This window comes from Canis lupus, chromosome 22 (genome assembly GCF_048164855.1).
Source record: "Canis lupus baileyi chromosome 22, mCanLup2.hap1, whole genome shotgun sequence".
NCBI classification, from domain to species: domain Eukaryota; kingdom Metazoa; phylum Chordata; class Mammalia; order Carnivora; family Canidae; genus Canis; species Canis lupus.
The window spans coordinates 5,566,964-5,590,924 of record NC_132859.1 but is presented as its reverse complement, the minus strand read 5'-3'; the positions used below and the strand labels follow the sequence as shown (position 1 = coordinate 5,590,924).

At 38.7% G+C, this 23,961-nt stretch overlaps 1 long non-coding RNA gene across 1 annotated transcript in view; it reads left to right on the top strand.

Moving 5' to 3' along the window:
• The window catches only part of LOC140613811 (uncharacterized), a 35,065-nt gene that overhangs the window by 7,957 nt on the left and 3,147 nt on the right, over positions 1-23,961 (top strand). The window contains exons 2-3 of the long non-coding RNA XR_012014701.1: positions 18,370-18,411; positions 20,969-21,017. This is a non-coding gene — a long non-coding RNA (uncharacterized lncRNA). The remainder of the gene's footprint in view (positions 1-18,369; positions 18,412-20,968; positions 21,018-23,961) is intronic.

Sequence of the window (23,961 nt, the reverse complement as noted above, 5' to 3'; positions counted from 1 at the left end):
CCTACTAGTCCCAGCTACAGGAATGTGTTCTTTCAATTTTATAAACCTGGCTAATTAAAAATTAGATATATTTCGTCATTAGACCATAGATAACACTCTTAATTATTGATTATATGTTATGTATCCCCCGTTTAGACAATATCCTATCTAGCAAGTATGGTGTGTTATGTAGCTGGCATATGTTTTCTTGGGTTTGACTCCTGGCTCCATGGTTTCCTAGCTTTACAAATTCGGGCAAGTTATTTAATCTTTCTATGCCTTGGTTTCCTCTTCTGCTTAATGGCTAAAGTCATAAAGTTGTTTTGAGGATTAAAGAAAATGATCCAGGTGCAAGGCTTCGTATCGTACCTGACACATGGAAAAGACTTGAGTAAATGTTAGCTTCGATTGAGATTTCCAACCTTGCTGCTCAATTTTCAGCTCGTGTATTTCAAACAAACTTACGTACTTGAAGCCCCAAAGGTAATCACCAAGAGGACAGAAAGTTTTAATAAATTACCAGAAGACACTACCGTGTCTTCATCTTATACATTTACTTTCAAAACATTGGCTTCTCGGGAATATTTGGAAGGTAATGCCCAAACCACCCGAAATACCAGAACCAAGAAAATCAGGGGTGCCTGGGTGGCTCAGTCAGTTAAGTATCCAGCTCTTGATTTGGTTAAGGTCATAATCTCAGGGTCTGTGTGGGGCTCTGTGCCCAGCTTGGAGTCTGCTTACAATTCTCCCTCTCTCTAAATAAATAATAAAAAACAAAAACAAAACCAATAATAAAATCTTAAAGAACAAGAAGATCAATACAGTTGCCTTATGGAAGTGTTTGGTCCTCAGGCTAATTATCATCTGATTAAAAACCTGTGTGGCAAAATTATATTTCACAGTTTGCCGAACATCTTATGGGAGTATTGGGAGGTGCCTCCTCTGGACAAGAAAATACGCACTTTGTTGATGAAATCCCAGTGCTACTTCATTGAAAATTACAAGTGAATGAAATCCTTTGGTAATACCAGCCCGGAGAAGACTTGGCTTCCAGAGAATTTGAATTTATTCTTTTACAATGGGAACTATGACTAATTATCAAATAGACCAAAATACCAGACTTCACTGATCACCATAATTTCTTCCCAGAGCACTGATTTATATCAAAGCCAAATTCTAGCAGAATGTTCAGTTTGCAAAGTACAGCTTTGGAATGAACTCCGTGAGTCGGGTGGCTTGTAGGCCGCATCCCTACCCTGTCAGCGGGTAGAGAAGATGCTACGGCCTAACTAGCTAGTCACCAGCACCAGAGGCCAACAGATCAAGTTTAACTATAGGGTTTTTGTTGTTGTTTCATGTTTTTGTGTTTAGCTGAACATTGTTTTTTTGACTCCTGTTAATGATCTTTCCTTTGTCCCAGGTCAGACTTGCTAGTCCCCTCCCGTATCTCCTACCATTACTGAATTTCTAGATGTTTCAATAACCTAGACATTTCTTTAGAGATCTGCGCTAGTTTACTGTTCCTGCTTAACAAATCCCCACAACTTCAGGGGTTAAACCCACTCAGTTCTGTTCGGCAGGAAGCCAGGTATGGCCTAGTAAGGACTTGTGCTCAGATTATCAGTAGGTCGAAAGCCAGGTGTCTGCTAGAGCTGGGGGCTCCTCCGAGGCTTGGGGGGATTGTCCTCGAAGCTCACTGGTTGCTGCAGAACCCAGCTCCTTGGGACCGTAGGACCAGGGCCCTCAGCTCCCACAGACTGCAGACCTTTCCCTGCCATGTGCTGCCTTCCACAAGATGGCAGTTTGTTTCTTCAGGGCCAGCAGGAGTGCAATCTGCTGCTGCTTGGAATAGCTCTCGCCCGTCTGTCACAACACAGTCTTGTATAACTTAATCTAAACAGGGGAGCGACCACTCTTCACATTCATGGGTCCTGCCCACACTCCAAGGGTCAGGATTACACAGAGCTGTGCCCCACGTAGTGGGAGTGTTGGTGCCATTTGAGGGCTCAGCCTGCCATGCTGGCTACTTATGGGCTATTATGAGAGTCAGGGGTGCAGAGGCTGATTTGACTTGCACTGACACAGAATCTCTAAATGCTCGCGTATCCAGGTGTTGTCATCCTCAAGGCTTTCCTCCTTCAGTTTGGTTTCTCTGTGGTGGCAAAACTGGACTTTAGACTTGGATTTGTAAGAATCAGAACTAAGGGGCACCGTGAATTTATGTTGGGGATAAAGTAATGCCGAAGGGTCCTAGTTTGCTGCTTTTCAAGGAAAAAAAAATAGTGGTCTACATAAATTCTTTTTATAAGGATTCAGGATAATCAATTATGGTAATTGTCTGTAAGAAATAACACTAGTCACCATTTGAATACCTATTATATCCGGGGCTCTACACACATTATTTCTTTCAGTCTTTCCTATGAGGAAATCGAAGTTCCATGAATGCTAATACGAATAAATGTTAGAATGGTAAAAATCAATTTATGTCAATTTATTGCTTAATATGGCTGGTCTCGAGCTAGGTTTCAAATCTACTTCCATTTGAGTTCAATGACTATATTCAGTAAATTGTACACTGTTCTGGAAACTGAGCCTGACCAATTCCCCTTTAGCTTGTCCACCAACATTTATTAGGGCCTACTATGTGCCGGGCACCGCGCTGACCACAGTATAATGGTGAATAAGGCAGACGTGGTCTCTACCCTCCAGAATAGGAGCTCAAGTTTCTGCCCAAGTCTGAGATCATAAACTTTTCTTACATAATAAAGATCTTATGTTATTAATACTAATTAGTAACATTAGCAATACGGTTCCATATCGAATATAATAAATGTGTTTTGGAGTGCTTGGTGGCTCAGTGGGGGAAGCATCTGCCTTTGGCTCAGGTCAGGATCTCAGGGTCCTGGGATCGAGCCCCACGTGGGGCTCCCTTCTCAGCGGGAAACCTGCTTCTCCCTCTCCCTCTGCGCCTCCCCCCTTTCGTGTTCTCTCTCTCTCAAACCAATAAAATCTTTTGAGAAAACATGTGTTTTGGGATACAGTCATAATGAAATTCAATAAGCTTTTCTAACTATAGTAGAAGACTATGACATTTTTATTTGCAGCTACTATTACAGAAGGAATAGGAAACTGTGTGTGTCCATGCACGTGCTTTGGTTTGAGAAAATGAATAACCTATTTGGTTAAAGACTCCTATTAACCATTGAAGAATTAAAAACTAGTAAGCTGGGCAGCCTGGGTGGCTCAGGGGTTGAGTGTCTGCCTTCAGCCCAGGGCCTGATCCTGGAGTCCTGGAATCGAGTCCCACATCGGTCTCCCTGCATGGAGCCTGCTTCTCCCTCTGCCTGTGTCTCTGCCTCTCTCTCTCTCTCTTTCTCTCTCATGAATAAATAAATATAATCTTAAAAAAAAAAACTAGTAAGCCTTGAATTATAAACTCGAATTGTCCTTACATACTGTCTTTAGGTTGGAGCAGGGTCACCCAGGTGTCAGGATATGTGCTGAAGAGGGAACACTAAAGACACAGAGTAATAAATAGGAGAGATTGGGATTGATTTTACCAGATATTACCAGAATTTTGAAAACAGAAGAATCTAGGAAAAAAATTTTAATATCTATGTTCATACAAGTTTGATTTAACTGTTTTTATGTTACGTTCCATAAGAGAAGAAAACCAAGTATACCAGAATGTTTTCAGTGATTTGGGGCTTCTAAAAACCCGAATCCGTTCGATCTTACTTTGAATCCATTCTTTAACACCTTTGTTTCTCTTTTTGCAAGCTGCCATTAAAGCAGGATGACTTTTGAAGTGAATTGACGCATGCCCTTTCCACACTACAGAAGGAAGTGTTAAAAGTAAACAAATGCTTTTGTGAATTATAGAGAAACAACTATTGCCATCTAATGGTGGCAATGCAAACTGCATGGGCTGCGTGATACCCTGCAGCCCGTCAGACTATATAAAAATGGTATCAGTTTAATATATGAATTACATTAAAAAATTTGGCAGTGATAAAAACATCTATTAATATCAGTAACACATTATAATATAATTATAAGACTTGGTAAAATTTTACACCTCATATAAATAACAGTTCTGATGAACTTTTGCATGATGCTTCTGTTATAATAAAAGCATAATTTAACATGGAAAATTATTTTTACGGCTCCAGCCAGGTTTTTAAATTACATTGGAAAAGTCTAAATACGCAAGGTTAGTTGATTTAAGTTTACCATGAATTAAACATCTAAATATTTGATAGCAGCTCTGTAATTTTTGTGTTTCATGAATTTAATTTTCTCTTAGGAAATATATTTAAAATGTTTAGCCAATACTACTGTTTATTATATGACCTAAGAAAAATTACCATAATGTTGGGGTTAGGTAATCCATATAATTATTTAATGAGAATGTGATAATCATTAATATTCAGGATATGTCCCCTAAAGAGACAGCACGGATAGTTGCTTACCTAGTGGGATTTGTAGGTCGCTCAAATTATTGCATTGTCTAAGGCCAAATTCTACTGTGTCAGAATGTCAGGTCCTTGTTTCTTAGTTAAAGCGAAATTTACTCTTGAAGATGACGGATTTTGTTATGCTTTTGTTCATGCACTTGTGTGTGTGTTGTCTTGCTGGCATCAGTGCTCTTTGCAAGAGGAATGGGACGGAAAATTTTGATGAGTAGTCGGAGAAGATAGCTATCCCTGATGGTGGGGCACCAGACCACTAGGGGCAGCCAGGCAAAAGAGAAAAATGTAAGGGCATCCTTAAGATCATAGTGAGATCATTTCCCTACTATGCAATGTTGACAGTAGAAGACGAGGAGTTCTCTCTCTCTCTCTCTCTCTCTCTCTCTCTCTGTGTCTCTCATAAATAAATAAATTAAAAAAAAAAAAGATGAGTTGGACTCAACACATCTCCATGTGTTGGTTCTATAATCCTAACTGGGTTATTGATGGTCTTAGAAGCCTTCGTTTCTAAAGTGGATACAAAAATACTGTCTAAAGGATGCACAACTGATAACTCACAGAATAGGCAAGGCTTCCCCTTAGTTGCTGAGAGTTAGCTTATAAGAAGACTAAATGTCTTAGCTAATTATATCCCACTCCGTAGGTGGGATGATAACTAGAGAATTAAGTGGTTTAATATTTTTTTAGCTTTTAATTTAAAAGAGAAAGGAGAGAAAGGTTTTAATATTTTTTTAGCTTTTAACTTACTTAAAGGTAGAAATTTGATGGAAGCTTGAGTATGTGTAACTGTTGAGAAGGCTGCTCATAAGAGGAAGATACTGCCATTTACCCCATGTAAGTCAATGCTGACTACAGACGACAGCTTGTCTGATATATAGTGAGCTGGGAAGGCACTCAAAGTTATACTTTGTTTTATTGAATCATTAACTTATTATTTTTATTTTAGAGCTTATTAAACCAAGAGTTGATGTGTAGGAGATTGCATTAGTGTTCACCAAAGAAACATCCATTAGCTCTTCATCATCTCATCCCACCACTCTTTCAGGTGGGGGGAAGCCATATGACTATACTTATATTTTATGTAGTTTATATATTTTTTATAATTTATAATCCTATCCCACATAGATAATTTACACAATAATATAATAGCCTTAGTAAGGAGAAAGGCTACCTGATTCATATTGGACTGTGACTGTGACACGAAAGAGAAATAAATCTTGAAGTCCTTGAAATGTTGAATTGTTTGTTTGTTTTGGCAGTTAGTGCTAATTACTCTGACCAGTGCAATATTTTAGGGTCAGAACAAAAAATCTGGCAAATAATTCAGTTTCTTATCTGTTCCCTGATGAACAGAAGATGTATTTTAGAAATGGAAGAGAACTTTTATTAGAACAAATGATAGGAGATCTCATCCTTGATTAGTGAAAATAAAAACCTAATGATGGCAGTGATCCATGTAACGGGTTTCCGTGTCTGAAAAAAAGACATCCAGGCTTCAGAACTTATTTTTTAAAAAAGTTAATAATTTTTTTCCTCTCCAGGTCTGAAGGGAAACATTTTGGCAAATGTAAGGATGGGCTGGTGGACTGGCCATCCATCCACAATTCTGTCAACTGCTCTGGGTTGGGTTAACAATAAGTGTCTGAGTTACTTAGGAAAAGGGATACAGAAAAGTTTTTGATGGAAAAAAAACTTTGAGTTCTCTGGAATCTGTGGTCAGAATCTTTCACTTCATTTCTGACTTGATTCTCAACTAAATCATCTTACTCTGCCCAGGTTGCTAGAGTAAACTATCGTAGACTTGGTGCCTTAAACAACACGTATTTCTCACAGTTACGGAGGCCGGGAAGTCCAATGTCAAGCTACTGGCAGATTAGTCTCTGGGTAAGGGCCTTCTTCCTGGTTTCCAGGTTGCTTTTTTCACCATATCCGCACTTGGCCAAGAAAGAAAGAGCTAGTTCTCTGGCTGCTTCCGACAAGGGCACTAAGTCCCATCATGGGGTTCTAGCCTCCTGGCCCACCTCCCGACACCAAATTATTGGGAATTGGGATTTCAGCATATGAATTTGGAAGTGGGGGATACAAACATTTATTTAGCCCATAATGCGAGTTAAATTGGATTTGTTCCTGTGCTAATGCTCTTACTGCCGGGCTCACATCACCCATTTAGATCTAGTGACATCATGGTAATCTTTGATAATTTTTATTCTCTATGCTGGTGTTATTAATTGTTTGGGCACCTGAACAATTTCCATTTCAGATTGAGAGCAGCTTGCTTTTCTGTTGGGAGTTGTGTGCATTTGAGAAAGTGATGGATACGCGCATTTCTCTCTGTATATACAATTACATACATGCAAATACAGGTGTATTCCCCTGAATATATGCATCGGAGATCCCTCTATCTCCATATCCTATATTTAACAGTTGTCTCCAAAACACATTGAATATTGCCAATTTTCATTATTTTTATCTTTAATTTTATCTAGTATGTGTTATAGTAATAGATTTCTTAGAAATGAAATCATCTTTGCACTCAGATTTTATGTAATGTGTTACATTATCACATGGCACTTGCTTTATCATTTTTAATTCATTATTTGCTATCTTTGATTTAGTATTCGAGATTTGTCTGTCCTTTTCCACTTTTAGTACTATTTTTGTTATTTGAAATAAATGTTCCACTAGTTTTTAGTAAAGCCTCTAAAAAGTTTCATTCCTTTTCTGTGGCTGGAAACAGTTTTAATCATGTTGAAGTCATAACTAAATAAATCTCATTCTTTCCTCATATAGACTGGTATCATTTAAGGCTATGAATTTACCTCTTAGCATTGTTTTAGCCTTTTCTCGTAGATTCTAATATTTTTATTTGTTTAAACTCTGAAATTATTTCTGCGTTTAAACATTGTGTTTAAATGTTAAAATTATTTCTCTATTTTTTCTCTATATAGTTCTCTGCCCCATGCAGATTGATGATAGATAGGTAGAGAGAGAGGTGACAAATATGTTAAAAGGGATTCTTACATTTTTGAATGCTATGAAAACTTCCTGGTAACCCTAATCACACATTTGTCTACATATTAGTATAAGCAGAAAGTTGTTTCTGGGGGAAAAAAAAACTGTTTTATTAAAGAGTGTGTCCTGATGAAGTATTTTCTTTTTATTGTTAGAACTCACCCTTCCAATGCTGTTTGTTCAACCTCATAAATATACCTTTAAAGTTTTTAATAGTTAGAACTTTGAAGGTCTTCTGTTCAAATATAGCAGACTCTATTATGAGAACAATGGACGTATTCTTTAAATCTTTATTTTGGCTCAGATCACATTCACACATGTACCACGTTAACATCACACAAAGAGAATCAAAGTTACAACTCAGAGATATCTGTAAAGAAGTTTTTGACTATAAAGTTTACCATTTCACATGGCACTTGCTTTATGATGACCTACAGAAAATTTTCTTCCAGGTATTAGTAACTGGAAGACCTGCGTTTTTTTTTTCCCGAGCAATAATATGTATTTATATTATAGTCATTAATACATATTTAAAATAATCCTGATTTCCTCTTTACTCCAGCACCAAGAAACATTAGAGCTAAATTTTGGAACATCTTCAGGAATTGTGCATGGCATCAGAGTATTAATTTTGTATAGGCATCTTCTTTATATTTCTTTTGTTTTCCTTTTACCCTATTTTAGTTTATAAGTGAGAGGCACCTCATTTGGTTCCATGTGACATGTATTTCACTCAAACAAATCAAGGAGCAGAATTGATAACTATTTGTCTGTTTATTCGTCTAGTGGACTCAAAAGAACAGAATCCCATTGGCTCTCAGGAATTACTAGAACACTATCAGGATTTTGTCTCCATTTGTCTCTTTGTGTAACTACTTCACATTTCTTTTCGCTTAGAGTATTGACTCTAAGTAATTATGGTATGTGGTCAATAAAAGCAATGGGAAAAGAATGAGATCAGAATTAAAGCAATCAGAAGTCCTTATTCAGTAGATGTGTGGAATTATTAATTTAGAGCTTGTCAAATATGCATATTTTTAAAGTATGCATATTTTTTAAATCTTAAAAAATGGAATTAAGGACACATTAATAGAGTCAAGGAAAAAAGGAAAAATGATTAGGAAAGGAATATGATAGGAATACACACACCCCAAGATAGTAATACATGTACCATAAAGAACTGTAAAAAAAAAAAAAAAAATAGAGAAATCACAAGGTAAAAGACAGAAATTCTCAGTTTTAGATTATAAAATTCAGCTTTCCTTGTTGTTAAGAGAGACACTAATTACAGTGTTCTAGAAAGATGATTATCAACCAAAATGATCTCAAGTTAAATGCATTATTATGAAAAAGTGCATTACATGATAAGAGTAAGTTATGATTTTGATAATGACTTTAAAAGCATGACTATGCATTGAGAAAAAATTATAAATTTATAGATATGTAATTATAAAGATTTATAATTTTGCTTAATATAATTTTAAAAAATTTAGTTGCTCAAGCAAACAAAATTTAGTGTCAATATAGAGGGTAGGACCAATATAATTTGTAAAATTGAAAATACATGGGCCATCAAGAAACTCAACAAAATTAGAGCTAAGTAGTGATAAAATTAGAAATCAATAGCAAGGGGCACCTGGGTGGCTCAGTCCATTAAGCGTCTGACTTCTGCTCAGGTTATGATCCCAGGGTCCTGGGATCAAGGCCCGCTTTAGGCTCCTTACTCAGCTGGAAACCTGCTTCTCCCTCTCCCACTGCTCCTCCCCCCACATATATGCTCTCTCTCTCTCTCTCTCTCTCTCTCACACACACAAATAAATAAAATCCTAAAAAAAAAAAAAAAAGAGCCTAAGCAGTTGGAAATTTAAAAATGCATATTGATATAATTTGTTGGTTAAAAATAAGTATTCATGTATTAAAATGCATATTAATATAATTTGTTAAAAATAATCAAGTGTTCATGTATCAAAATAATAGTATGATACATGCCAAACAAACAAAAAAAACCCTTGCCAATTCATACAATAATAACATCTACATAAGTTTAAACATACAAAACAACATCACTATATAAAAATACTTAGGCACTGTCCACCATGACATGCATGGGAATGATGTAAAGCATTTTCAAGTAGTGGACACTTCTCGGAAATTAGGAAGGGAAAGAACTAAATTAGAGTTATAGCTGGATCTGTAATACCTAAGTTCTTTAACAAAAAAATCTGGAGCAAACACATGAAGTGTTCACGTCTCTTAAATGTGGTTGTTGGATGTCAAGCTGTTTCTATTCTTTTTTAAGTACATAAGCTATGTTGTAAATAAAATAAAAGAATGTCTTTAAAAAATAACGAAAATAAATATCCTCGTAGTCTTCAGGAACTCCTTCCATTTTGGCTCTTCTATCTGGGAGAGGGTGAGGTTTTGGATACATTAATTTCATTGGGCCCCTCTGAGAATCACATAAGGATCATATATATTGTTCACCTAATTCAGAACTACTGTATACGGTAGATGTACAACGTATATTTATTCCCACATTTGTTGAATAAATGGATGAGTAGAGGAGCCATCCTGACCTTGAGTCCTAGAATCATAATGAATGGGCCGCGCACACCATTCCTCAATCTAGAATCCAGGAAATATGTCTGACGGAGTCAACAAGAGAGAATCCGCTCTGTATCTGCCAAGACGTGTGCAGTGAGTCCTGTCTCCTTCTGACCCTTATCTTTGAGCTGCAGCAAATAAAACATTACTTGCTGCCACATGAGAAAGCTGCACCTTTGGTCACCAGTTTTAGTATTGTCCTGATCTCACGGTCTTTTTCAGTCTATAGCTCAAAAAGTGATTCTTGGGCAAACTCCTCATCAACATCTATTTCCTTTAGGAATAAAACGTCACCCAGATTTTGGATATGATTTTACTTGTGAAAATGCTGAACATGTATTATTTGGCAATATTTAACCTGGCAGCCGTTAAAAGCAACCCTCCTTGACACCACCCTCACCTTCCCTGTCCCCTCCAAAAGGCACATCTCTGTGAACTACTGTACCTCCCCTTATCCAAGGAAAATATGTTCTAAGACACACACCCCCAGTGGATAGACTTTTTTTTCCTCTACACACATACCTAGATGAAGTTTAATTTATAAATTAGGCACAAGAGGGGATTAACAATGATAACTAATAAAATAGGACAATTGTGCTGTAATACGTTATGTGACTGTGGTCTCTCTCTCAAAATATCGTGTTGTGCTCATTCTTTTGATGATGTGAGATGATAAAATGCCTACATGATGAGACGAAGTGAGGTGAGTGACATAGGCAGTGTAACGTAGTGTTAGGCTACTACTGACCTTCTGACAATATTTCAGAAAGAAGACCATGGATAACCAGAACTGTAGAAAATGAAACCGTGGGTAAGGGGGTGAGAGGGGTGGTGCTGCTATGACTCTGTGCTAAATATTGAAGTCCCTCCATGGAGCCTGAAGCTTCTGAACTACCTATTGCCAAAATAACCAGTTGAAAGATGAATAATTCAGTCAAGATGATTCTGTGGAATTCTTTAAAAGAAAATGTTCAGTTAAAAAAAAAAAATTAGCCATTTCCCCGAACTCAGCCTCTTTTTCAAATGAACTTATCAAAACCATCTGTACGTCTAGACGTGGCCCAAGATAAAGTATTCCCAACAGTCTATTAAGTAATGAAAATGAACAAGTTAGCAAATGAATTGTTCTTTAGGGAATATTAGTAATTCTGGTAAAAGAATTTAAAGGCTAATTTAAGTTTGAAATCTGCTTAAAAGCCAACATGCTAGGTATTCCATGGTGAGTAATCTATTAAAATATTAATTTTTGTCTTGGACCATAAATAGACCCATAAATACAGAGAACAAACTGGTGATTGCCAGAGGGGAGGGAGGATGGGTAAACAGGAGTGAAGGAACGTAGGAGGTACAAGCTCCCGGTTGGGAGTTGAATAGGTCACTATAACGAAAGGAACAGCATAGCCAACGGGCGGTGTTGTCATAGTGTTGTATGGTGACAGGCGGTGGCTGCATAGCAGAACCACTACGGAGTTGCTGGATCACCATGTTGTATACCCGGAACCAGTGTAACATTGTGTATTAGTTGTTTCTTCGATAAAAAAAAAAAAAAAAAATTATTCCAAAAACTGCTTCCTTACCATTTGGAGGTCCTGTTCTGCAAGGTATAGCTTGTCTACTACCTAGGACCTGCCTAATGCAGCTCTAAGAAATAAAGAAATAAATTGCCACATTTTTCTCGGAGGAACTCATAGGTAGGAGTACTGATTTGTAAAACTTGACTCATGTTAGTATGCGTGTTTTCGCATATATTTGCTGTAAATCTTAAAGAATCGTTGACAGTCACCAGGTAAGTCCTTTTGGTTTGTATAGTACATAGGCTAGATGCATAGGCTTTCCTTCCAGGCCAAGTAACATTCTGAGTGAGAACCCTTATAATTTTTCTCAAGATTTAGAGAAAAATTCCCCTACTAAAGTTGATTAGAAAAGCAACTATTCTTGATTTTTTCCTCTTTCATTGTTGCTCTCTCACTGTAAATAGTGGGAAAGTGGCAGGATCGATGAGGAAGGTGAGGCCATGACTTGACACTAAAAAAAAAATGTTCTTAGATCCCATATGTAATATGCCACAGCTTCTAGTTCCTTCTACTTTTAAAACTTTTTTTTCCTTTTTAAGAAAATGGAGATACAATTCATTTTCTATTTTGTAGATTGCCTTTTCACTTTCCTGACGCTGTCATTTCAAACACAATTTTAATTTTGATGGCCTCCAACTTATTCTTCCTTTTGTTGCCTAGGCTTATGCTTTCGGTGGCATATCTAAGAGTGCTTTGCCTATCGAGGTTATGAAAATGACTCCTGTTTTTTTTTTTCTGTGCATTTTATGGAATTAGCTCTTGCCATTTATACGTCTTCTAGAAATTATTTTTTGTGTGTGGTATAAGGAAAGGGTAGAGCTTAACTCTGGATGTGGATATGCAGTGTCCTAGCACCCGATGTAGAAGACTACTCTTCATTAAATTATCTTGGCACTCTTGTCAAAAATCAATTGATCATAAAAGTTAGGATGTACTTTTGGACTCTCAGTTCTATTCCGTTGATCTCTAGGTCTACCCTCATACCAGTACCACATTCTTTTGATCATTGTATTAAGTTTTAAAACTGGGAAGTGGGAATCCTGAACCTTTGTTCTTCAAGAATGTTTTGAGTATAGAATAGGTGGGGTGGACATCCTTGTCTTGTTTCTGATCTTGGGAAAGCATTTGGGTTTTCACCATTAAGTGTGATGTTAGCTGTGGGATTTTTCCTAGAAACTGTCTTTCAGGTTAATGCAGTCCCGTTCTATTCATATTTCTATTCTGTTTTTACTTTATCGTGAAATGCTTTTTCTGCCTCTGAGATAGTCATATAGTTTTCATCCATTAGTCTATTGATAAGGAAGTTAAGAACTATTCTATTTTTGTAAGAGTCTGTGGATAATTTATTTTTCTTTAAAACATTTCTAGAATTTACCAGTGAAGCCATCTGAACCTGGGTTCTTTCTTTGTGGGGAGCCTTTAATTAACTCAAAATTTTTATTTGTTGCAGGTCTATTCACATCTCTTTCTTCTTTTGTCAGTTTTGGTAGTTTACTTCTTTCTAGGAATTTGTTCATTTCATCTAAATTATCAAACTTGTTCATATGCAATTGCTTATATTATTATCTTAAAATCCTTTTTATTTCCATAAGGTCAGTGGTTATGTTCACTCCTTCTTTATTCACTTAAAATCTTTTCTCTGATTCTCAAGTAGCTAAAGATTTGTCCATTTAGTTAATCACTTCACTATCTTGTTCTATTGGCTTTTTTTCTATATTGTTTTTCTATCCTTTATTTCATTAATCTCCATTCTAATTTTTATTCTTTTTTTTTTCTTTTTGCTTTATGAGTAGTGTGCTCTTTTTCCACTGTTTTAGGGTGAAAGTTCTTTATCTAAAGTATTATTTGCACTATAAACTTCTCTCTAAGCACTGTTCTAGCTGCATCCCATTTTGCTGTGTTCTCTGAAGCTCTGTTTATTTTTTTCTTTTTTCTGTGTATTCAGATTACGTGTTGTACATCAATCACCTTCATGTTTATCAAGTCTCTCTTTGGTCGGCTATAATATGTTGAGTTTCTCTAGTAAATTTTTTTATTTTTTATTTTACTTTTTAACCCTAGAATTGCTTTTTGTTTTCTTTTGTGGCTTGCATCTAGTTTTTTTTACATTCTCTACTTGCTGAGACATTGTCTTAATACCTGATTTACTTCTTTATGAATGCTTCCCTTCAGTTTGTCAAATATATTTATAACAGCTACTTTAAAATCTTTGTCTGCAAAGTTTGATCATTGAGCCCTCTCAAAGGCAATTTCTATGCCTGCATTTTTTTTTTTTCTGTATGTAGGTCACAACACTTTCCTGTTTCTTTATGTCTCATAATTTTAGTGAAATCTATTTCCTCACAGCATGTGTCCTCTGGTGTGGTTCCTCATAGGGCTAAGTCTTGGGTATACATACAGTCACTGAGGATAAGTTTTTTTTGAAGTCTTTTTCTTTAAACCAGAGACCTCTTTTTCTCTTTTCCTGAACTCTCTGTTAAGTTTTTTCCCCCCTCTGTCATTATGTGCCCCTCTCTAACCTCCACTAATTGCTAGCTGATTGCTCTATTGTTTTCAGCAATACCCTGGGACATAAATTGTTCTGCAGTTTAATTCGATTAAATTCAGGCCCTTGGATATTGAATTTGATTCAATTAAACTGTGGCTTGCTCTGATCCCAAGAGGCCTCTTCTTAGCTTTTTCTCCCTGATTCTATCTGTTGAACTTCTAGCTGGTTCAGGGTTTTGCTTATTGCTCTCAAGGAGCTACCAGTCTCCTTTTAATTGCTGATCACCAAAATCTCCATTGTTCAACAGTGCCCAAAACCTTAAATTTCCCCAGATGTGTTCCAAATAAAATCATTTCTCTTGGGGAGAGCTGTGGAACTTTCTGTTCTTATGACCTGCTTCATGATTGTTTGCAAGACCTCTGTGCTACTATTAGGGAATTGGAGGTTGGGATAACTGGCCAGCTACTCTCTGAGTGACAATCCCGCCATGCAAGTGAAATGCTGGGTGAGGTTGGTACTCTCTGGTCATCTATTCTTGATTGTTCCAGCATGAAACCTGCACTTTAGGAGCAAGATGGGGTAAGAGTGATTGGGCCCCAGTATTCCTGGCCTGCTAGGGCAGACATAGTGTTTCCACCCTACACGTGAGAGATGGGTAGAAAAAGGGAGCCCCACATCCCTCAACCGCCCTTTTCTGAAATAGAGTTTCTACAACTAGGAACCAGGAGGATGAGTATTGCTAGAACCTGCTCCACCTGGACCAATATCATTGCCACAGCAGACTGGGGGTCAGGTTGAGAGGGAGCCCTGTGTTCCTGATTGCACCCATCAGAAGTAGTTTCCATGATGCAGAACTGAGGGGGTGGTGAGGGGAAGTGGACTGTGGCTCAATTATTGCTACCAACTCTGGATGTTCTTGAAAAGATGCAGTATATTTCCTTAAATAAACATTTCACCACTTTCTCTATTAGAACAGTTTCCTGAGACTTCAAGTATTGCTTTTCAAATAATTTTAATTGGTCCTGATTGTTCTGCTGGGAAGTGGGTCCTCACACCACCATTCTGTAAGTCCTATCTAGGGTTCTATTTTAATCCAGACACATACAACCAGTTCATTAATGTAACAGGTTGAGTTAAGAGCTGTTGACACTAATTTCAGCTCTTGAAATTTGTTATTGAATGACATCAGACTTATTATGGCAAATAACTGTCTCAAACTCCCCATTTACACATTAACTAATAAAACCTAAGAGTCAGTGTCCATTTCCCTTATTCACACTTTGTGAAATTTAGTAGGCCACCGAATTAGATCTGGTTGAGTGAGCAAGATGCTGCATGTGTAACAAGTTGTTACTCCCTCAAATCATCAATGTCATGCTTCATATTGGAACCATAATTTCTAAGTAGAGCACTAATGGCTTAAAGAAAAATTATTCCATCTATCTGGCACACAGTGAACAAACTAGCTATGCTCTAATTTTAAACTATTAGCTATGTTCTAATTCTAACCCACTGAAATTTTTCCAAGAACCACAGAATCATTAAGGAATGTGTGTGTATAAAAATGAGAGTGTTAAACTACCCCCCACAGCCCCCAAATAAAACAAAAGCAAAACTATATATAGCTGTTTAAAAACAAATGTGATTGAAGAGATAGTATGAAGGATTGATATTTCTGCAGTCATATGGAACACTCATAAACTTATTAATGCTTGTACCATTTTCATTGGTAATTTTTTGAGTAACATAAAAATATCCTCTCATACTGTAACTTTAATCATTTTGCTTTACATTGTTAAAACAATTTTATAAGCTATGGATTCATAGACACACACTTTCTCAGGTATAGCAAGTAAGAATTAGATTAAAGCATAAGCAGTAACTTTAAAACAACCAGGTGTAGATCAGAAACTTCTAAAGCTACGCTTGTTTTAAAATTGAACATTCTTCTGTCAAGGAAACTAAAAGTGCCATTCAATTTTTAATATTTCCCTTGTTGAATTTCTATTACGTTATTTGAATATAAAACTTACTTTCATTCTCATATTTTAAAATTTCCAAAAAAAATGTGTGCATTTGTAGGAAAAGTGATTTAATGTTAAAATATTTTTTTCATTCAGTCCTCCATATTTTTTCCTAAACGGAAAACCAGGCTCTAATTTATGAAAATGTTCTCCTTGATTTATGTAGTGGAGAAATTTTCCTTCTAAATAAGATGGGTAAAATTATAGGTATACAGAGAAATCTTCGTGGCTCTTACAGAGTTATACAAGAAGTCATAAAACTGGCTGGGGATATTAACTCGGATGCTCTATAGAGTCATATCTATTTTCAAGTCCTACCTCATTTTTCTTGTAAGAAAAACCCTTAAAATGGGTCATGTTGTCTATAATGATCCTTTGGTCTGATAGTTCCTCAATTTCAAATCTAATGATTTTACTCCATTTTATTAAAGCAATCACACATCAAGGCACTCTTTGGGGATGATTTTTGTTGGAATCTTTTCTTCTTTAATATTGTGAACTCTTGAAATTATGTTTTCTGAGTGTAGTCTGCGTGCACACATGCACGAAAGAGAGCGAGAACTACATTCTTATTCTATCTTATAGCTATGGAGTGTTGCTACCTCAGTCATTTTCTCTCTTCTTTAGTCTTTGCTCTCTACCTTTCTGTTTTCCTTTTTTAAAATCTACAAATACTTTCAATTTTGCTAGCTTGATAGCAAAGAAAATCAAAATATACTACTTCAACCTTCGAGTTTTATCTACAAGGAATATTCCCTTCTAATTCCTTCCCTTTATGATCTGGCTTCTCAAAAGATCTGTATATTACAAAAGTTTACATTTCATTATAAAACAGTGAAGATCTAGTAGGGACAAATACCAGTTGTCAGGAAAGCATTCTCAGATACTCTTTGATTTTTAATCACTCCTGCTCCCATGGTAATATCCATTCTGTAGCTACCAATAGTATCCAGCTGCCATCCCATACATAAGTGACAGATCTCTTGGAAGTCAAATTCATTCCAAATCACAACAGAATTTTTCATGGAAATTAACAGGCTGATTTTGAAACTTAAAGAGCAAAAGATCAAGAAGGTTTAAGACATTTCCAAATAAGCAAACTGCTCTAACAGATAACAAAATATTTGTAAAGCTATAGCAATTAAGACATTGTGGTATTGGGATGCCTGGGTGGCTCAGTGGTTGAGTGTGGCTTAGGTCACAATCCCAGGGTCCTGGGATGGAGTCCCACATTGGGCTCCCTGCAGGGAGCCTGTTTCTCTCTCTGCCTGTGTCTCTGCTCTCTCTGTGTCTCTCAATGAATGAATGAATGAATGAATGAATGAATAAAATCTTTAAAAAGAAGACATTGTGATAGAGAGATATATATAAATAAAGATATATATAGATAGAGATATATATAAATATAGAGATATATATAAATAAAACCACAGAATGTAGAGAATTTTAAAACAAATCATTGAAAAATTCAGCTTATGTGCTACAGCGCACTTGCTCATGATAGCTGGTACTGTTTCCTTGGTGTTTTCGGGGTAATAGCACACTCTAGAAAGAGGAACAGACCTATATTTCAAGGATGTTCTGTATGGGCTGACAATTTCATCATGGTCCATCAGTTGGAATGAGAACTCACAGATTCCTGGTAATAAATGGAACATGGTCTCAAGTCCATTTCACTGGAGGTTCAGTGGGTCTGTGGACTCAACTTGTGGTTATTTCCCCAGTTGCAAAATACTTAGAACTTAGCTATCCACCCTCATATTCATTTCATTGTCTCTTAGTAAAAGGACTGTAATAGGAGGGATGGCCAGACTTAATCAGATCGTGGACCAATTACAGCTGGTCTGCCAGATGTGGTGTCTTTGCTGAAGCAAAGGTCACCACAGCCTCTGGCTTCTGTTGGAAAATGAACCATCCCTTGAGTAGGGAAGCACGCAAGAGAATTCACTTCGAGCATGGTGGCATATATTCACCATTTTGTTTCAGGGTTCTGAATCGAACTGAAGGATAACTCTCTTTTTCATAATATAGTCTGGATGAATCTTTATTGTCTTGACTTTTCCTAAAGTATCCTATAAGTCCACCATTTTGATACCTTTATGCTATCTGGACTTGGTGAGCAGGATATAGCAATTATCCTAGATACTCTAGTCACATACATATATAGGTACTTAAACGTTAACCTTTTTTTTTTTTTTTTTTTTTTTTTTTTTTAGTGAACCAGTGATTTGAGACATGCCACGAAATTCCCCTCTAAGGTAAATAGCACAGTTTTGCATTTTGGAACTCTGTTGAGACAGAGGCGTAGTATTTGGTTGGTTGGGTCTATTTGATTTTTTGAGTCAGCTTATGCCATGCTTGAGAATACTGCCTCCAATCCACTTATCAGATTACAGGAGGACATTACAATTTTGTTTAGGGCTCAGGTTGAAGAGGACTCTGTAGCCACAGCCAAGCTGTGGTACCACCTTCCCTTCCCCTTGGCCATGAAATCCTGCAGATTTGATGGTGCTAGAGGTGTAGATGGTAGATATTTGGAGCCTCTGGCAAGCTCCAGGGGTAAAGTAGCAGGGTAGACAGACCTGTAGGTTTCTAGAACTAATTCTGCTTGAAAAATGGCTCCTTGGAAGCTAATGGACCTTTAGAGACATTAGGAGTCTGATACTAGGGGTAAAAAGTGTTTATGAAAGTTGAGTTGTTTATCCTAAATTGAATATTATGGAATCTGAGGAGTCATCAGGTGACACAGGATATCACCAATCTATTGTATAATAGAAATAGATTTGCAAAATACAAACAGAAGTCACAAGCAGATCATATAAATAGGTGACCCAGACAGCAGCCGCCATAGCAGTGAAGGAAAATTGTCACAGTGGTCGGAGCTATAAGCACTACACAATACACTTGGTCAACTGGTATGGAGGAAAAGATAACCAGATATATGGAAATGCAGAGAAGTTTTTGAGATGCTGGAAATGTTCTATATCAATAGCCACATGTGTCTATTGGGCGCTTGAAATGTGACTGGTGCAACTTTTAATTTTAGTGAATTTTTCATTTTAATTAATTTAAATAGCCATGCTGCCAGATACCTGGGTGGCTTAGCCAGTTGAGCATCTGACTCTTGATTTTGGCTCTGGTCACAATTTCAGGGTCGTGAGGTCGAGCCCCAGGTCAGCCTCCGCACCCAGCAGAGAGTCTGCTTGAGATTTGCTCTCCCTCTCCTTCTGTCTCCCTCTGCTTGCACATGCTCTCTCTTTCTCTCTGTCTCATAAATAAAATCTTTAAGCAGCTATCTTGGACTAGTGCCTGTTGTACTGGGACAGCACAGGTCTAAATTATATATATTTTAATAATGTATAACCAGTGTTATGAGTTATAGCAAACGTCGTTGACACAATTATTCTAATAATTACTCTGACATGGTTCTGGCCAGCTAAACCATACTTCTCTCTCAACTATGTTTTGACTGTGTCTCTTCCAGGGACTTCTTCATTGAATAGTCACTTCTTAATTTATAGTCATTGGTTATTGGGAGTCCTGCCAGCCATCTACGTTCACTTGCTCCCCTTCCTCTCAAACTGTTTTCCTCACTGCACTCCTGGTCTCTCAGTGACTCTTGTCATGAACCACGGTGATACCTACCATCCTGCTCATATGCTCTTCATACACCAGGCCCTCATGCTAGGAACACCTGACCCAGAGGATGAGCGACACAGGGGAGGGTGTGGAGGCCTAAGGATAAGGGATGAGTTGGGCTAGATTTGTTTCTTCTTAACTGTCACAGCCAGTGGCTGGCCAGACCCAGTTTGAGACTGTACAAAGGCAAGGGCATGGTGGATTTCAGTCTATTTAGTATCCTGGGATGAAGGCAGAAGTTGGAAATGAAAGGGAGACAATAAAGGAAAAAGAGAAAGTACAAAAAAGTGGACCAGGATGGACAAGATGGCAGCGCCATCTTGAGGCTCTGTTGACTGGCAAGTGGCAGATTGGGAAGGCCTGGGGGAGGATGGGCAGTTGCTTGAGGCTCCTCTGACCAGGGACCAGTCGTGAGGGTGGGTCAGAAGGGACTAGGTATGGGGCTCACTTGCTGGATAATCTCTTCTTCTGATGTAAACCAGGGTCTTCAGGACACACATACCTACAGACCTCCCCTGATCTATAGCAATGTATGTTCTCCCCAGGAATTAGACTGTTCAATACAGCAGAGCCTCCAAACCCACCTGAAGGAAAATTAACAGTCTATGGGGGAATATATCCCCTCTAATCGTCAGTTCATGTCCTTGGCTGCTGGCTGCCTTCCTGGCTAAGATCTGGGCTGGAGGTGCATATGTTGCCCCTTGGGCAGTGAGGTTGAAAGAATAGGTTTTCCTCCAATTTAGCTATGCCACCCTCCCCACACCAACTTTGGACATGAGCAACAGAAGGTTTGTATCTGGCCACTCCCCTCACCTCAGCTTCAGTACCCAAAGGGGGGAAGGGAAATGCCTTGAATGGCAATGGGCACACTGGAATTTTGATTGATAGATGGATCTATTTACACTGGTTTTCAATTGCATCATGTTTAGACTATTATCAGCCAGTACAGAAATATTGCAGTATTTTAACAGCCCATAAATTTGCTAAACTTGCTATTCCCTTTAGTGTCAATCCTAAAGGCACGTGATGGCTTTTTCTCATGGTTATTTTCCCACAGCTTTGCCTTTGACACAATTTCTTTTCCAGGAACTATAAGATGTTTTTTTATATCTTCTTAGTTTGCTTTGGGTCAATTATATTCAAACAAGAATAATAGTATTTCTCTACTCGCTACAGCTTGATCGCCGAATGATTAATACTAGAGTGACTTGCTGTTACTGTCCAGGTAGGTTTTCCTCAAAAAGAAGAGCCAGGCTGCAGAGAAGTGAGTTGACTCAGGCCTCCATGAAGGTTGGCCTTCCAGGCTTGGGAACTGCGTATTTAACTTGCAGAGTACCCAGAGTGGACAGGGCCCTAATGGGGGACAAGACTCAAAAGAGGGTTGTGTTTACCTTCAGAAGGGAAAGGTTAACGCTCATCATCAGGAAAATTAGAAGTCTCCCTCTAGGCAGCCAAAGAAGGTGATTCGACTGATGGGCTGATTGACTGAAGTTAATTTACTGAAGAACTTACAGAAAATCACTGACCCCAAGCTCCAGAGGGAGACCTGTTAGCATCATTTAATGAGGTTTGGATGACAACTTCCCACGCCTGGGCCCCTGGGATCTGGTAATAAGCCCAGTCAGCAATAGTGATTGGGTCCACTTGGCCTGGAATCCTTGTGCAGCGGATTCCTGCCCTGTGGCCTGATGACTTTCTGGACATTCTGGACCGGGATGCAGCTTCTTGGTCTCTGCACCCTCCGGACTGTTTACACAGAGCCCTCAGCTTTCCCATCTGTAAACACTCAAAGTTCGCTTCAAGTGCAGTCTACAGAGTCTTCTGCTCCCTGCCAGTGGGCCTGGCTAAATGCCACGGGCGTCTGCTTTTTATTTTTTTTTATTATTTTATTATTTTATTATTTTTTTCATCATCCTTCACCCCAGGAATGGCATTGCTTTCCTCTGCCATCTGCAGTTCTCTCGAGGCTGAGCATTCACTGGGGCCTGGCTCAGCCCTGTCTGGGTTCGGATCTGCCTGGGGGCCTATTCCACCTGCTGGGCACTCCGGACAGGAAGTGGCACCCAGTAAGCCCTAATATCGGTAGGGGTGTTGGCCAAGATCTGGCTAGAAGCACCTCCTTCCCCATTAGAGGGAGGCCCTGCCATCTTGCTGCACAATCCCACATTCCTTGGGCGTCAACAGCCCAGCCATGTTACTACTACGAGTCCAGGGAGTAATAACTCACTGAAATTTGTATTTGGATTCCCAGTGATAGACGGAATGTGTTTGTTATAACTGGTGAGTTATTTGACTCAACTAGCATGGCCTTTAATTAGATACCTGAAAGCAAAGTTATTGTGCTGCCTGGTGTTTTGAGATTTTTAACCTCTGCTCCCTGCCTCCACATTTCGTCTCCTTTCTCTTTTCAAATAGGAATTTTTGAATCTGCTCCCATGATCCCACAAGAGGTCTATGTGAGGGCAAAAGCTGGTGCTACTCCAGGAAAGGGCATTTCCTGGTTTGGGATTTTAAAAGACTAAATCCTTGAGCCTAAGTCTGAGTTGCCTAGTCATAGGAAGATGGTTTTTTAAAAAGTGCAGAGAGAAGAATTTCTTGCAGACTAGCAGACCCTGACCACTGGTAGGGAGGAGGGAAGCAGAAGAGACTATGGCAGGTCCTCGTGTTGGGCCTGGGGAGGGGTAAAGGTGAATGATGGGGCTGGGCCAGGGCTCTCAAACACCTGCCGTGGCAAAGGCAGGTCAACTGAAGAGTGGCAAAGGGTCTGGTGTGAAAAACAATAACAAAGGTTCTTACAAATATTGTAAAAACATCAACTGGCACCTGCTGGAGAGATAATTGAGGTTGAATGGGTTTATGGCAAATCGGAGAGCTAAAAACATGGCCCCTTCTCAGCTTTGGTGATTGTTGGCCACAAGGATAGGTGGCCCGTTATTACTAGATTTTCTGATTGTTCCTGAGAAGCCAGACATTTGTATTTTTCAGTGAACTCTCCTGACTTTTAAAAGTTGGCTAACATGTTTTTAAAGCCTAGTGTAGGCCAAACAAAGCACATCTGCAGGCCAGATGTAGCCTCCATGTCACTGGTTTGCAACCTGTAGTGCATCAGGCCTGCAGGCCAGGCGGTCTCAGTGATTCCCACGTCTCGGGGTGGCACTGAAACAGTAGAGGACTGTCTGCCTGAAAGGGTCATGCAGATGGGGGCCCCGGGAAGTACCCAGACCGATGGCCCAGAACCAGAAGACACTTCAGCTACCAATGCTTTGACTCCATGGCGTGACTCAACAGCATGAGCAGTAAGTGGGAATTCTAATTAGCCATGAGGATAATTGTTTCACCAGCCAGTCAAGATGAAGGTTGAAAGGCGAAATTTATTTGGGTTCTAAAGAAAAGGAGATGTGATCATTCTTACCCATAAGAATTCGTGGGCTGAGAGTTATACTTGCTATGCCCCAGAACCTGCCAGGTATTGCAAAAACTTCCTGGATGAGCATCCTACCCATTAGATATTCCCCACATTCCCTTAATCATCAGACTATCTGAGCTGGGGCTATGCTGTGAACTCTGTTTTAGGGGATGAGATCCTGTTCCACAGGGAATCTAGACAGATCACTGCCATGCTCTTTTTATTTTTTAGCAGCTTTATTAAGGTATGATTTACATGACATAAAATTTCCCTGCTATAATTAATTTATCTACTGTAATGATTCTGGTAGATTTAGTGTTGTGTCACACCAAAATCTGTTTTTTTTTTTTTTTTTTATGATAGAGAGAGAGAGAGAGAGAGAGAGAGAGGCAGAGACACAGGCAGAGGGAGAAGCAGGCTCCATGCACCGGGAGCCCGATGTGGGACTCGATCCCGCGTCTTCAGGATCGCGCCCCGGGCCAAAGGCAGGCGCCAAACCACTGCGCCACCCAGGGATCCCCCCCAAAATCTGGTTTTAAAACATTTCTGTCCCTGTATAAAGTTACCTTGTACCCCCTTTACAATCAGACCTCAACCCGTACTCCCAGCCTTGGGCAACTACTGACCTGCTTTTTGTCTACGGTTCTTCCTTGTTTGGACATTTGACTCGAAAGGCATCGTACAATATGTGGTCCTTTTCATCTGACGTCAGATTATGTGCCATTCAGCATGTTTTTCAGGTTCATCCACATTGTGGCATGGA